Genomic DNA, 12,102 nt, shown 5'->3' on the forward strand with positions numbered 1-12,102 from the left:
CACTCTACTTCCCTGTAAGCTAACCACCCTCCCCTCCTCCCTTTAATCATTGCTTGCAGAGCCAATAAAGTCATTGCTGCTTCACAGTCATGCATTCGTTATTCATTCATCACACAAATAGGGGGATGACTACCAAGGTATCCCAGGAGGGGTGGTGGAGGAGGGAAGGAAAATGCCACACAGCACTTTAAGCACAGCACTTTAAAAGTTTACAACTTTAAAATTTATTGAATGACAGCCTTCTTTTTTTTGGGCAATCCTCTGTGGTGGAGTGGCTGGTTGGCCGGAGGCCCCCCCACCGCGTTCTTGTGCGTCTGGGTGTGGAGGCTATGGAACTTGGGGAGGAGGGCGGTTGGTTACAGAGGGGCTGCAGTGGCAGTCTGTGCTCCAGCTGCCTTTGCTGCAGCTCAACCATACACTGGAGCATACTGGTTTGGTCCTGCAGCAGCCTCAGCATTGAATCCTGCCTCCTCTCATCACGCTGCCGCCATATTTGAGCTTCAGCCCTGTCTTCAGCCCGCCACTTACTCTCTTCAGCCCTCCACCTCTCCTCCCGGTCATTTTGTGCTTTCCTGCACTCTGACATTATTTGCCTCCACGCATTCGTCTGTGCTCTGTCAGTGTGGGAGGACAGCATGAGCTCGGAGAACATTTCATCGCGAGTGCGTTTTTTTTTCTTTCTAAGCTTCACTAGCCTCTGGGAAGGAGAAGATCCTGTGATCATTGAAACACATGCAGCTGGTGGAGAAAAAAAAAGGGACAGCGGTATTTAAAAAGACACATTTTATAAAACAGTCGCTACAGTCTTTCAGGGTAAACCTTGCTGTTAACATTACATACATAGCACATGTGCTTTCGTTACAAGGTCGCATTTTGCCTCCTCCCACCGCGTGAACGGATTTTGGTTGAATGCCAGCAAACATACACTGCAATGCTTTGTTCTACAGTGATTCCCGAGTACGTGTTGCTGGCCTGGAGTGGTAAAGTGTCCTACCATGAAGGACGAAATAAGGCTGCCCTCCCCAGAAACCTTTTGCAAAGGCAGAACCGCAAATGCCAGGGCAAAGTAATCCTTTCACATGCTTGCTTTTAAACCATGTATAGCATTTTAAAAGGTACACTCACCAGAGGTCCCTTCTCCGCCTGCTGAGTCCAGGAGGCAGCCTTGGGTGGGTTCGGGGGGTACTGGCTCCAGGTCTAGGGTGAGAAACAGTTCCTGGCTGTCGGGAAAACCGGTTTCTCCGCTTGCTTGCTGTGAGCTATCTACAACCTCCTCATCATCATCTTCTTCATCCCCAAAACCTACTTCCGTATTGCCTCCATCTCCATTGAAGGAGTCAAACAACACGGCTGGGGTAGTGGTGGCTGAACCCCCTAAAATAGCGTGCAGCTCATCATAGAAGCGGCATGTTTGGGGCTCTGACCCAGAGCGGCTGTTCGCCTCTCTGGTTTTCTGGTAGGCTTGCCTCAGCTCCTTCAGTTTCACGCGGCACTGCTTCGGGTCCCTGTTATGGCCTCTGTCCTTCATGCCCTGGGAGATTTTCAGAAAGGTTTTGGCATTTCGAAAACTGGAACGGAGTTCTGATAGCACGGATTCCTCTCCCCAAACAGCGATCAGATCCCGTACCTCCCGTTCGGTCCATGCTGGAGCTCTTTTGCGATTCTGGGACTCCATCATGGTCACCTGTGCTGATGAGCTCTGCATGGTCACCTGCAGCTTGCCACGCTGGCCAAACAGGAAATGAGATTCAAAAGTTTGTGGGCCTTTTCCTGTCTACCTGGCCAGTGCATCTGAGTTGAGAGCGCTGTCCAGAGCGGTCAGAATGGAGCACTCTGGGATAGCTTCCGGAGGCCAATACCATCGAATTGTGTCCACAGTACCCCAAATTCGAGCCGGCAACGTCGATTTAAGCGCTAATCCACCTGTCAGGGGTGGAGTAAGGAAATCGATTTTAAGAGCCCTTTAAGTCGAAATAAAGGGCTTCATTGTGTGGACGGGTGCAGGTTTAAATCGATTTAACGCTGCTAAATTCGACCTTAAGTCCTAGTGTAGACCAGGGCCTAGAGTGAAATCCTGGTCTCACTGAAATCAATTTGAGTCTTGCCATTAATTTCAGTGGAGCCAGAATTTCAACCCTGGTCTGTCCCATTGCACTGACCCTTCACTACTTGTATAATCCCCCAATAAATAGCCCCTCTCAGTATAATATTTAAGTCATTTCGCTTCTGTTTACTTTACTGCCCTGATAAATGTACTCTCCTCTAGTTTACAGAAACCTCCTCCCAAATGTACCTTTCTAAGAGATTCTCTATGGATTTTCTTGGCAATCCGATTTTTTGAGAATGTTGCACATGATTTTGTTCTTCGCTAGCAAGAACCTTAGAGGGTTGTTGCAAACAGGCCTACACTCCCTCTGGATCCAGAGGGATTAGCAATCAAAAGTACTCAGGAACAAGTATAAATACTCATTCTCCAATGATTTGGTTGAATTAGGGTATTCCATGTTGCCATGTTTCTGTTACAAACACAAACAGAAATTTAAAGAATCCTGAATCCTATAATTTGGATATTTTTTTCATACACAAGACCATTCACCAGGAAGCTCTATTGTCAATGTTTATGCTTTATGTAAAATATGAGGTCCTGAAAATTTGTACATGTCTCTGTAAAGTATGGGACATGGTATTCAGGAGCAGATCAAACTGGTAGACTTTAATGAAATTTCCTCATAGTGCATTGTCAATTCACTTCAGCCCCAACCTGTACATGTAAAGAATGGAGTCTCCTAGGAAGTAGGATGAGACCAGCAAACTCAGGGCCAAATCATGGCCCAACTTGGGCTGTGGGACATGGCAGTAAGTGGGCACTGCAATACAGATAAGAGTGCAGGAGGGGAAGGTGGACAAAAGGGGGCAGAGCTGTTCTGGGCATAGAGCAGTGTGGGAACCTGAGTCACAGTTTCCTTTGCAGGCTGTTTCAGGGACAGTGCACTGCGCCTTGCTCAGGGCAGATTATATAGTCACCATCTAGCTCTGAATTTTGAGACCCAAGGTCAATTTGAATATATCTCTAGGAGTAAAAAGCTACCTACATCTCACATCACCATCCCAAACAATTTGTAAATCTCTTTAACTGCAAATGATTGCTTTATTGTTATTTTTGTCAATGGAAGACACTTCTGTGTACTGAAGAACTTTATCAAAGTCTCTGCATTAGATCACTTCAGATTAACACAGCATAAAGGACAGTTGTGAAAATACATCTGACAAATTGAGACATGAGATTGGATTTGGAATATATTACTGGGACACAAAATAATTAATAAAGAATAAACAAGTTACTTCATGTTGCTACATATTAAGATCTGGAACAAAAAACCTTTGATAGAAGCAAGAGTTGACAAATTCCAGTGGGCCCGAGCTATATTGTTTATGTGTATTAATAAGCTTTAGAGGCAGATTAACTTTCTTTGTTCAATATTTATTATTGTTTTATTTGCTTTGATATGATAGTAGCACTGTAACAACTAGGTTGAAAGGTTGTCTATTTTCACTTTAATTTGCTTAAATAACTGTCATGTCCTCTGATATTACACTGTAACTTTGTATTCTACTATTCTTTAGTTAATCATAAATGACTACTACTATTCCACCAACAGTAATAAAACTCAAGGACCATTTTCCCTCTGTCTACTAATGATAGAACACCATTGTCCAAAAAGTAGATTGCTTTTCCCCAGAATCAATTCTGTGACTATACCATCTCAGCACACCCCTTCACAGCAAGATCCACCATTGAAGTATTCTGCCTCATTTTCCCCACAATACTTGTCAACCTACTCCCACTATAGAAGTGTCTTGGCCCTCCAACCAAACCACTTTAAAGAATTCCACCCCTTCCGGGTAACAGGGTCCCTTAGTCCAAGTCCAACACAATATCAACACAAAATATTCTTCACCTCCCTTCCTCACAGACAAGCTTCCAGAAGCAATGGCCTGCCTGACCATAAGCTCCTGGGCTACAATCATGCCAACAATCCAGGTCAGGTCTACCCTCCTATCAAGGGCCTCTAGCAGACCACAGCCATCAGCTAGTTCCTAGCTCAAGACCAGCTTCTTTCCATTCTCCTTCCCCACATAGCTGACTGTCCTCCTCAGTCAATGCATCTGCTTTCCTCCCCAGCCAGGACTCAGCTGTTGGGTTTTCCTCCTCTTAAATCCCACACCTTGGTATAGCAGGGTGAGGAAAGGTGTGGGCTGACTGGCTCAAGGCCTCTTGGACACTAAAGAAGCAGGCTGTCCTGCTACATAATCCTTTCCACTTTTGCTATAATATGCAAAATTTGAAACAAACACATAACATATCCATAAAGCAGAAGTGGTTTTGAGTCACTGATTACAAAATAATTTCTGTTCTATGAAAATGTTACATTTGGCAAATCTTTCTATCTGGATTCCACTACAGTGCATACTGCCATGATATCTGAGCAACATGACAAACAGGAAGCTTTCAAGGCAACGTGGGTAAGTAGCTGAGCACTTACTCAACATTTGTTGAACAGAATGATTTCTCTCCAAGGCAAAACAAAAGCTGTCTCTACCCTTAAGCCATAACACAAATGGATGGCAGAATTACTGCTGTATGAGAGTTTTGAACAGAAGTTATGCAAGGCCTTGTCTGAAGTACATAGGCTCTGCGATACTGGCAGAACCTCCTAGTGTATACACAATGTAAGATGACAGAAGGAGTTCTGCTGGCATAGTAACACTCATAGGCACAGAGTTTCTAATTTGTCGGGGGTTACTCCCCCGGCCCTGCACAGACACTGCCCGCACACTACCCCTTCCCCCAAGGTCCCAGCCCTGCCCTACTTCTTCCCACCCCCACTCCACCCCCACCGCACATCTTCCCCGCCTTTTCCTGCCCCCATCCCGTTTCACCCCCTCCCCTGAGCGTGCTGCACCCTTGCTCGTCTCTCTCCCCTCCCCCAGCGCCTCCTGACTCCTCAAAACAGCTGATCTGCAGCAGGCGGTAGGCCCTGGAGGGAGGGGGAGGTGCTGATTGATGGGGACTGCCGGCAGTCAGAGGCGCTGGGGGGAGGGGGAGGTTCTGGTAGAGGGGCTGCCGGTGGGTGCTCAGCACCCACCATTTTTTTACCGTGGGTGCTCCAGCCCTGGAAAACCCATGGAGTCGATGCCTATGGTAACACCACCTCCCCAAATGGTGTTAGCTATTCCAACAGAAGTCCTCTTACGTCAGCATAGCTGCAGCTACACTTGCTTTTTTCCAGAATAGCTATGCTAGGTAGGGGTGAGGATTGATTTTTACATCCCAAACCAACAAAGCTATGCTGACAAAACTTGTAGTGTAGACCTGGTGCAAGTCTTAATAAAAACCTTATGTATTAATATTCTCTCTCGCTCTCTGAAATGGTGGTTACACTATTCAAAGAGGGATGTTTAACTTGTGATGAAGGGGAAAGAATACAGGCATGCAATCTAAGATAGGAATTTCATAAGAAATACCCAAATTAACCTTGGAATAAAAGGACTTCCTTTTATCACAAGTTAAATGTCCCTCTTTGAATAGTGGTACCAATTGTTTAAGAGAGAGCGAGATTACTTTGTGATTTAATTAAGACTTGCATAACATCTGTTTCAAAATGACGTAAGACAGTAATACTAGTATCTATTTACATACATAATGACTAATGACATAATGACTGGTAAAAAAATGGTACCTCTTTCACAATTAAAAAATATAATGTTCATTTCTAATTCTTTTAAAAAAGGAAAATACAAAAATATATTGATTTGTTTTTTTATGTTTTGTCTTTTCTCTCCTCTTATCTCAACTCCCCCACCCTCCCTCGCCAGTGAATCCAGTATCAGAATCAGGGTCTTATCTAGCTGCCTAAATGTAGATTTAGATATATAACATAAGACATCCAAATTTGAATATGTTGGTCACTGTCTAAGAACTTTGACAATTATACTGAATTTATACCCATGTGAACACTTCATATTAAATCTGGCTTTGTCACAGGTATTATGTGAGTGACACTTAGGGATATTTTTTTTCATAAAATGTCAAGGTCATTTTTACTCTGCCTGATATTAGTAAAGACTCTTCTACGATTTTTTTTTAAATACTTGGCTCTTTATTTTAGTTTGTTTTCCTTTTGTACTTTTTAAACTATTCATAACAGTTATTAAACACTTTTCTAAAGGAAAATGAACTTGATAGTTAAGCCATTGTGTGCCAGGCCTTACACAAAATGCATGATGACATTATGATTTAACATTTACATTGAAATGGCTCCTAAAAGTCACAGCCAGGTTGGACCCCAGTGCATTAGGCACTGTAAAAACAAAATCCTTGGGCCCAAAAGCTGACATTATAAAGGGCAACAGGTAACAGGTGGATGAGACTGCAACTAGGTGAACTCACTGCTAGTGGCACCTCTTCCTGGCTGTCCTGAGGCTTAGCTCTGGCCAGGCATTGCACCCTCCTCCAGCGGTATATCTCCTGTCATCCTCTCACCATCTGACACTCAGGGGGTTCCTTCTTCATGACTTGGCCCTCCAGCCAGGTAACCACATGTGTTTCTCCTTCCGGGAGATGGGGTATTAAAGTCTCTCCATGCATAATGGCAGTCTTCCTTCTACTGCTCCAACCATGCCACCCCTTCAATGGCTGGTAGAGGACCCAGATCCATCCTCTACTCCTGAGTCCCAGGAAAGGTCTGACCTACCCCATGCTTGCTACTTTTCTCCTGAGCCTTGCCTACCTCTTTGGCTCTCCCTCTTCTCTGGATTTGCCAGCCCAAACTCCGCCCTTTCAGGAAGTAGCATAGCCTACTTGCCTCTAGCCCCAGACACACTTCCCTTGTCCCAGGGATTGACTGCAGACTTCTTCCCTGAAGCCACTTCTGTTACCAGCTTCCTGGCTTATATAAGGCCTCATCTCTTCCTGCCCAGCTAAGCCTCTTCTGATTAAATCCCTGCTCTCTGTCTCCTTCTACAGTGTTTGTGATTTTGTTTGTATTGCTAATAAAGTTTATAACATTGCTTGTCAGAGAACATGAAGTGGAGTGTTTCTCATGGGCTCCTTGGGGTTCTCCTTCTAATGACAACCTCATCACTGTGGCTGATCTGGAGGCAGAACTCTCAGACCACTGCATGGTAGATAAAATTAAATATCTCCTTATAGATCAGGCTATATGTATCTCTCTTGTCTATTTAGAATGTAAGCATTTCAGGGTAGGGACTGTTTACTGCTCTGAGTTTGTATTGTGCACAGCACAATGCAGCCCCATTCTCAGCTGGTCCCTGGGCACTATCATAATGACCATGATTAAAGATCCTCAAAGTGCTCCTAAAACTGAAATAGTTATTTTGAAATTTGTTGTATAAATTGTAATAGGAAGCAACGGCTTTCCTAATCAACATGCAGAAGTTCATTGATTCCCAGTGATGTATTCTTAATATTTCTATATTACTTTAAAGATACAGAGAACTGTACAAACAATGAGCTCCCTGCTCTGAAGAACTGAACTCTAAAGGTATGTATGGGACCAACACAATACCAATCACAAGTGGCATGTGGTCTTAAATTTGAAATGTTTCTCTAAACAGCTGCATTTTCAGATGATTTCTGAAGAGAAACAGTGGGACTTGGCCTACATTCAATGCGGGCTATTCCAAGCATTAAAGAAAAATTATGAAAGAAGGCATAAAGTCAGAAGTGGACAAAAAGGAAATGGAGCAATCAAGTCAGAACCTTGGATAGTGTATAAAAATGGAAAAGAAGAAAATGAAGTCAGATACATAGGCATTTCTTATTATTGCAATTGTTTATTTTGGAATAAATCAAGTATGATTTTTCTGCATGCAAGTGTTAATGTTACTTTTTTCTTTATGTAGATTCACACCCTGACATCTTTAGGTAGAACTTACTGTATGCATACAATGTGATCCACACTCCACTCCAAAATAGTCTCTCTATAGCATAACACTTTTCATCTACAGAGTTCTATGAACTACGAATTAAGCCTCGTAATACCCTTGTGGATATTATAAATTATTATAATATATTTATACTGAGGCTCGTACAGGAAAAAAAAAGATACCTCAAATGTCTCCAAGCAAGTTAGCAGCAGAGTCAAGAACTGATACTGCTTTTTTCTCTAACCACTTCCTGACATTCCCTCTCTGTGTAAATAGAGAAATTGAGCCTACTATTTAAAGTCACAGGAATAAAACTACATTTGCAATGCTTATTTTGATTTGATGTATGGGTTCCTGGTTATTTCTGGAACTAATTGGGATTCTAAACATCATGAGAAGGATGCTGAATTATGCTTGTCAAAAATGCAACTCTGACCCACTAACAGCATGCACACAAGCACACAGTGAGTTTTTTTTTCTTTAAAGCGTGGGTATAACATGTGTGGTATAACTTTTGAGAAAAAAAATGTGAAAACAATGTGACCCAGTTGCATAAGAATATCAACTTGTCCTTCAATGCTGCCCAAAAGTCAGTACCTAAGAGACCTCTAAGACACATTGGTAGAGCATTCTAGTGAAGACTAATGTAAACTGTTTTATGTCTGACCATGTAAAAAAAGGAATGAAGCCTCTGCTAGAATATTCTCTCTTAAAATAAGTAAATAAATGTTGATATTTTTATTTACAAGATAGTACCAACTTAGTAAAGAAGCATGTGCAGCATTTTGGTATAGCACAAATACATGTTATTGATTTTCAGGACAAACAGAAAAAGTAGCAAATTGAGTTGTGAGTATTTGATAGTTTTTGCTACCATGTATTTATTAGAGGAAGAAGTAATTGATAATACTAATTCTACCTAGAACTTGATTGAGGGTGTATAATACTGAGCTAAGGAAACGTACTTACCGGACTGTACCTGCATTAAGTTCAGCTGTCCCCCAGAGAGTGATTTTAAATTATTTAAGTACATAGCAGTTCTCTTAAAAGCTTTGGTAAGCACATACTGGTGGTTTTACTTTTTCACTCGACCACCCCCACCCCAGAAACTTATGTAATCATCTGTGGTGTTATGTCAATATCAGATGAAAGCAAAAGCCAGCAATAAAGTTTTAAGTAAGCTTAAATTGGGTTTAGAGTGTAAGCATTATCAGTGTTGCCAACTCTCAAAATGTTATCATAAATCTAGAGTAGATGGTGATTTTCTTAAAGCCTCAGGAATTGGAGTCAAGGGATTACATGAGAAACTCATCTTTTTCTTTTTTTAGGTAAGATTCTAGTCCTCATGATTGTGAAAAAAAAGCTTGAAAATGTGACCCAAATATATGTGGAGATTTAGAGATCAGAAGGCAAAGAAAAAGAACCTCAAAATTATTATTATGAAACATGTCCTGTGATTTTAAAGCTAATCTCATGATTTTTTTGAGGCCTGAATTATGATTTTTGAATGCTTGGAATTGATAATACTGTTGGCTTATGTTCAAATAGGCAAGTGTAGGGCAAGATTCCCCACATCCTACCACCAGTCATCTGACATCTTTGCTCACATTGAGTCATACTTTAATCCAGGAATAGCCTCATTCATTTCAAAGAGGTTATCAATGGAGTATTAGTATTAATCAGCATGATTAAGGATGGTAGAAACTGGCCCTAAGTGAATCAGCTTGCATTTTAACTGAGAGTGATTCAAAATTGTGCTACCAATGGGTAAACTTAAAGAGAAACTTTAGAGTTGACATACATCCTTGACAGTGTCATGTTTCCTATTTACTCACAAAGAGATAAGAATCATTTGCACAGACCAGGCTAGTCTACATCAGCATCAGTACTATGTTTACTTTCTAAGTTATTTGTTGTTGTTTATTCAATAAATAGGTTATCCCTGAAATCTCTGAGTCATACATAGTGATCACACTTTTAAATATCTTAATTTTTGTTTGAACAATTATTACAGATTGTTATAAGTCCAAGAGCTCAATAGCTTCCTGAAAACCCTGGCTTATAACCAAATACAATACATAGTCATATAGTTTAAGGCCAGAAAGGAACACCAGATCATCTATTATGTGATTCTATCTATTATAACAGACACTACCTATGTTCGTAACATACATATCACATCTATTAACTGTTTATTAAACTTTACTAAACAGATCTTAGATATACAATATGATCTATACATTTATCCCCAGTATCAGAATTCAGCCACATGTTAATTTAAGTGAGAAAAGATACCTGAATGGCTTTCCCTCTTAAATTATCAATACACTCCAAAATACATGGTAAATACCGTGGTTTTGCATCAAACTGTGAGTGAAAGTATTGCTAAAATCAGAGTAGCTGGCCACAGAAAAATCACCATTGGTGTTATAGAACAGGAATAGCAGTTCCTGTACCATTGCCCCTTTTGCTGCTGATGTAGGAGGCCTGTTTGGTTGAAAAGGGAGTGTCCAGAACTTTCACTACAGCATCTCTGGCTGCCTTATCAGCCTTTTGGGGACATTGGAGCTCTAAGGATATGTCTATATGGCATCTGGGAGCAAGCTCCCAGCATGGGACCACAGACTTGTTGTAATGGGGATCACACTAGCATTCCAAAAATAGCTGTGTAGACGTTACCTTTAGAGCTGGAGCTCAGGCTCTGAAGCCCGCCCCTCCGGTTTCAGAGTCTGAGCCACAACTTCTACACAACTATTTTTAGTGCACTAGCATGAGACCCACTAGCACAAGTCCATGGACCTGGACTGGGAGGCTTGCTCCCAGATTCAGTGTAGATATATCCTAAGTGATGGCAGAAGATTGATCTTAAACACACATGTCCCAAGATTTAAGTGAAAGCCACCAATGCACTTCCCACACTGATCTATACAGTGTACTGCTCAGAAGTTGTGAAGTAGTTGAGCCAGTATCTAGAATCAGAATTAACCGATACATAGGATTCCATTGTTCTTTAATTACGTCAGGCAATATTTAATTCAACAAAATTATAAAAGTTACTATTCAAATTTAACAACTTTTTAACATAATTTTTTCAGCCTTGAAGAATCGAGTTTGTACAGTTTTGGTTTCACTGAAATGCTAAAGAAAAAATCAACATAGTTTCAGTTCAATATTCCTTTTTCACAGTGAAATAAAATTACTTACCCCTGCTGGTCTCCTGATGATTATATTTAGTGCAGTTTTTTGTCATGTCAGTGTTTGGGTGGAAGGTCTTGACCTTGTAATGGTGAATAGGACAAAAGTAATAGAAATATTCTTTTAAAAATGTGAAAAAGTCAGAGTCAGTGTTTTATAAGTAATACGACCTTTATTTTTCCATTTGTAATGCCAACACAAATACAGCGTGTGTTATCTTAACAGTAATGATTGTAATTGCAGTAATTATTGACCATCGCTTACAAAAACCATGGATAGAAACTTTAGAAATACCAAAGATAGATAAAGATAGTAAGAATAGTTGTATGCCTTAAGCTTATCTCTGTAAATACAGGACAAGGGCCCAATTCCTCAGCCACAAGATAACTCCTCTTGAAGTTTTACACCTCATGGGGGAAGGTAGAGGGACGTTATGTACTTACAGAAAATTAACACTCTCAAGGACAGTTAATCGGGGTGCCTGTTTCATCACTATAATATTGCCACTGGGCTCCTGGACTAAAATCTGTGGCAAAACTCAATTGATTTCAATAAGGCCAGTATTTCACCCTGATAACTACACCTATATCCTGCAAGTTGTTCCATATAGGGGAATCCAAGTAAACACATAGTGTCCCATTGACTTCAGTGAGGGTCTGCACTGGGGAGACATCTCCTGCATGGAACAGGTGGCAGGATCATGACCAAAACAGCTTTTATGTAGAATAGAATGAAACTTTGTAGTACTATAAGTGTCCCAGTAAATGTTCAAATGATGACCATTACATTCCCAACATATATTCTAACTCATTGATTCTTCTAACTTGATAAATCAATTAATGAAAAGAATTCAATTTGGATTCTTAAAATTAAACACCTAAATCCAGAATTAGGTGTTGCATCCAAATTGTAAAACTTTGGTATATGTCTCTCTGTGGCCTAATTTTGGTCTCATGC

General features: G+C 41.0%; 1 long non-coding RNA gene across 1 annotated transcript; it reads right to left on the minus strand.

Moving 5' to 3' along the window:
* Positions 1-208: 208 nt before the first annotated feature.
* LOC142071782 (uncharacterized) lies at positions 209-1,311 on the minus strand. The gene is made up of 2 exons (XR_012667976.1): positions 1,126-1,311; positions 209-738 (listed from the first exon to the last, which is right to left on the minus strand). It is a non-coding gene; the product is annotated as an uncharacterized LOC142071782 (long non-coding RNA).
* Positions 1,312-12,102: the final 10,791 nt, after the last annotated feature.

Source organism: Caretta caretta, chromosome 4 (assembly GCF_965140235.1).
Source record: "Caretta caretta isolate rCarCar2 chromosome 4, rCarCar1.hap1, whole genome shotgun sequence".
NCBI lineage: Eukaryota > Metazoa > Chordata > Testudines > Cheloniidae > Caretta > Caretta caretta.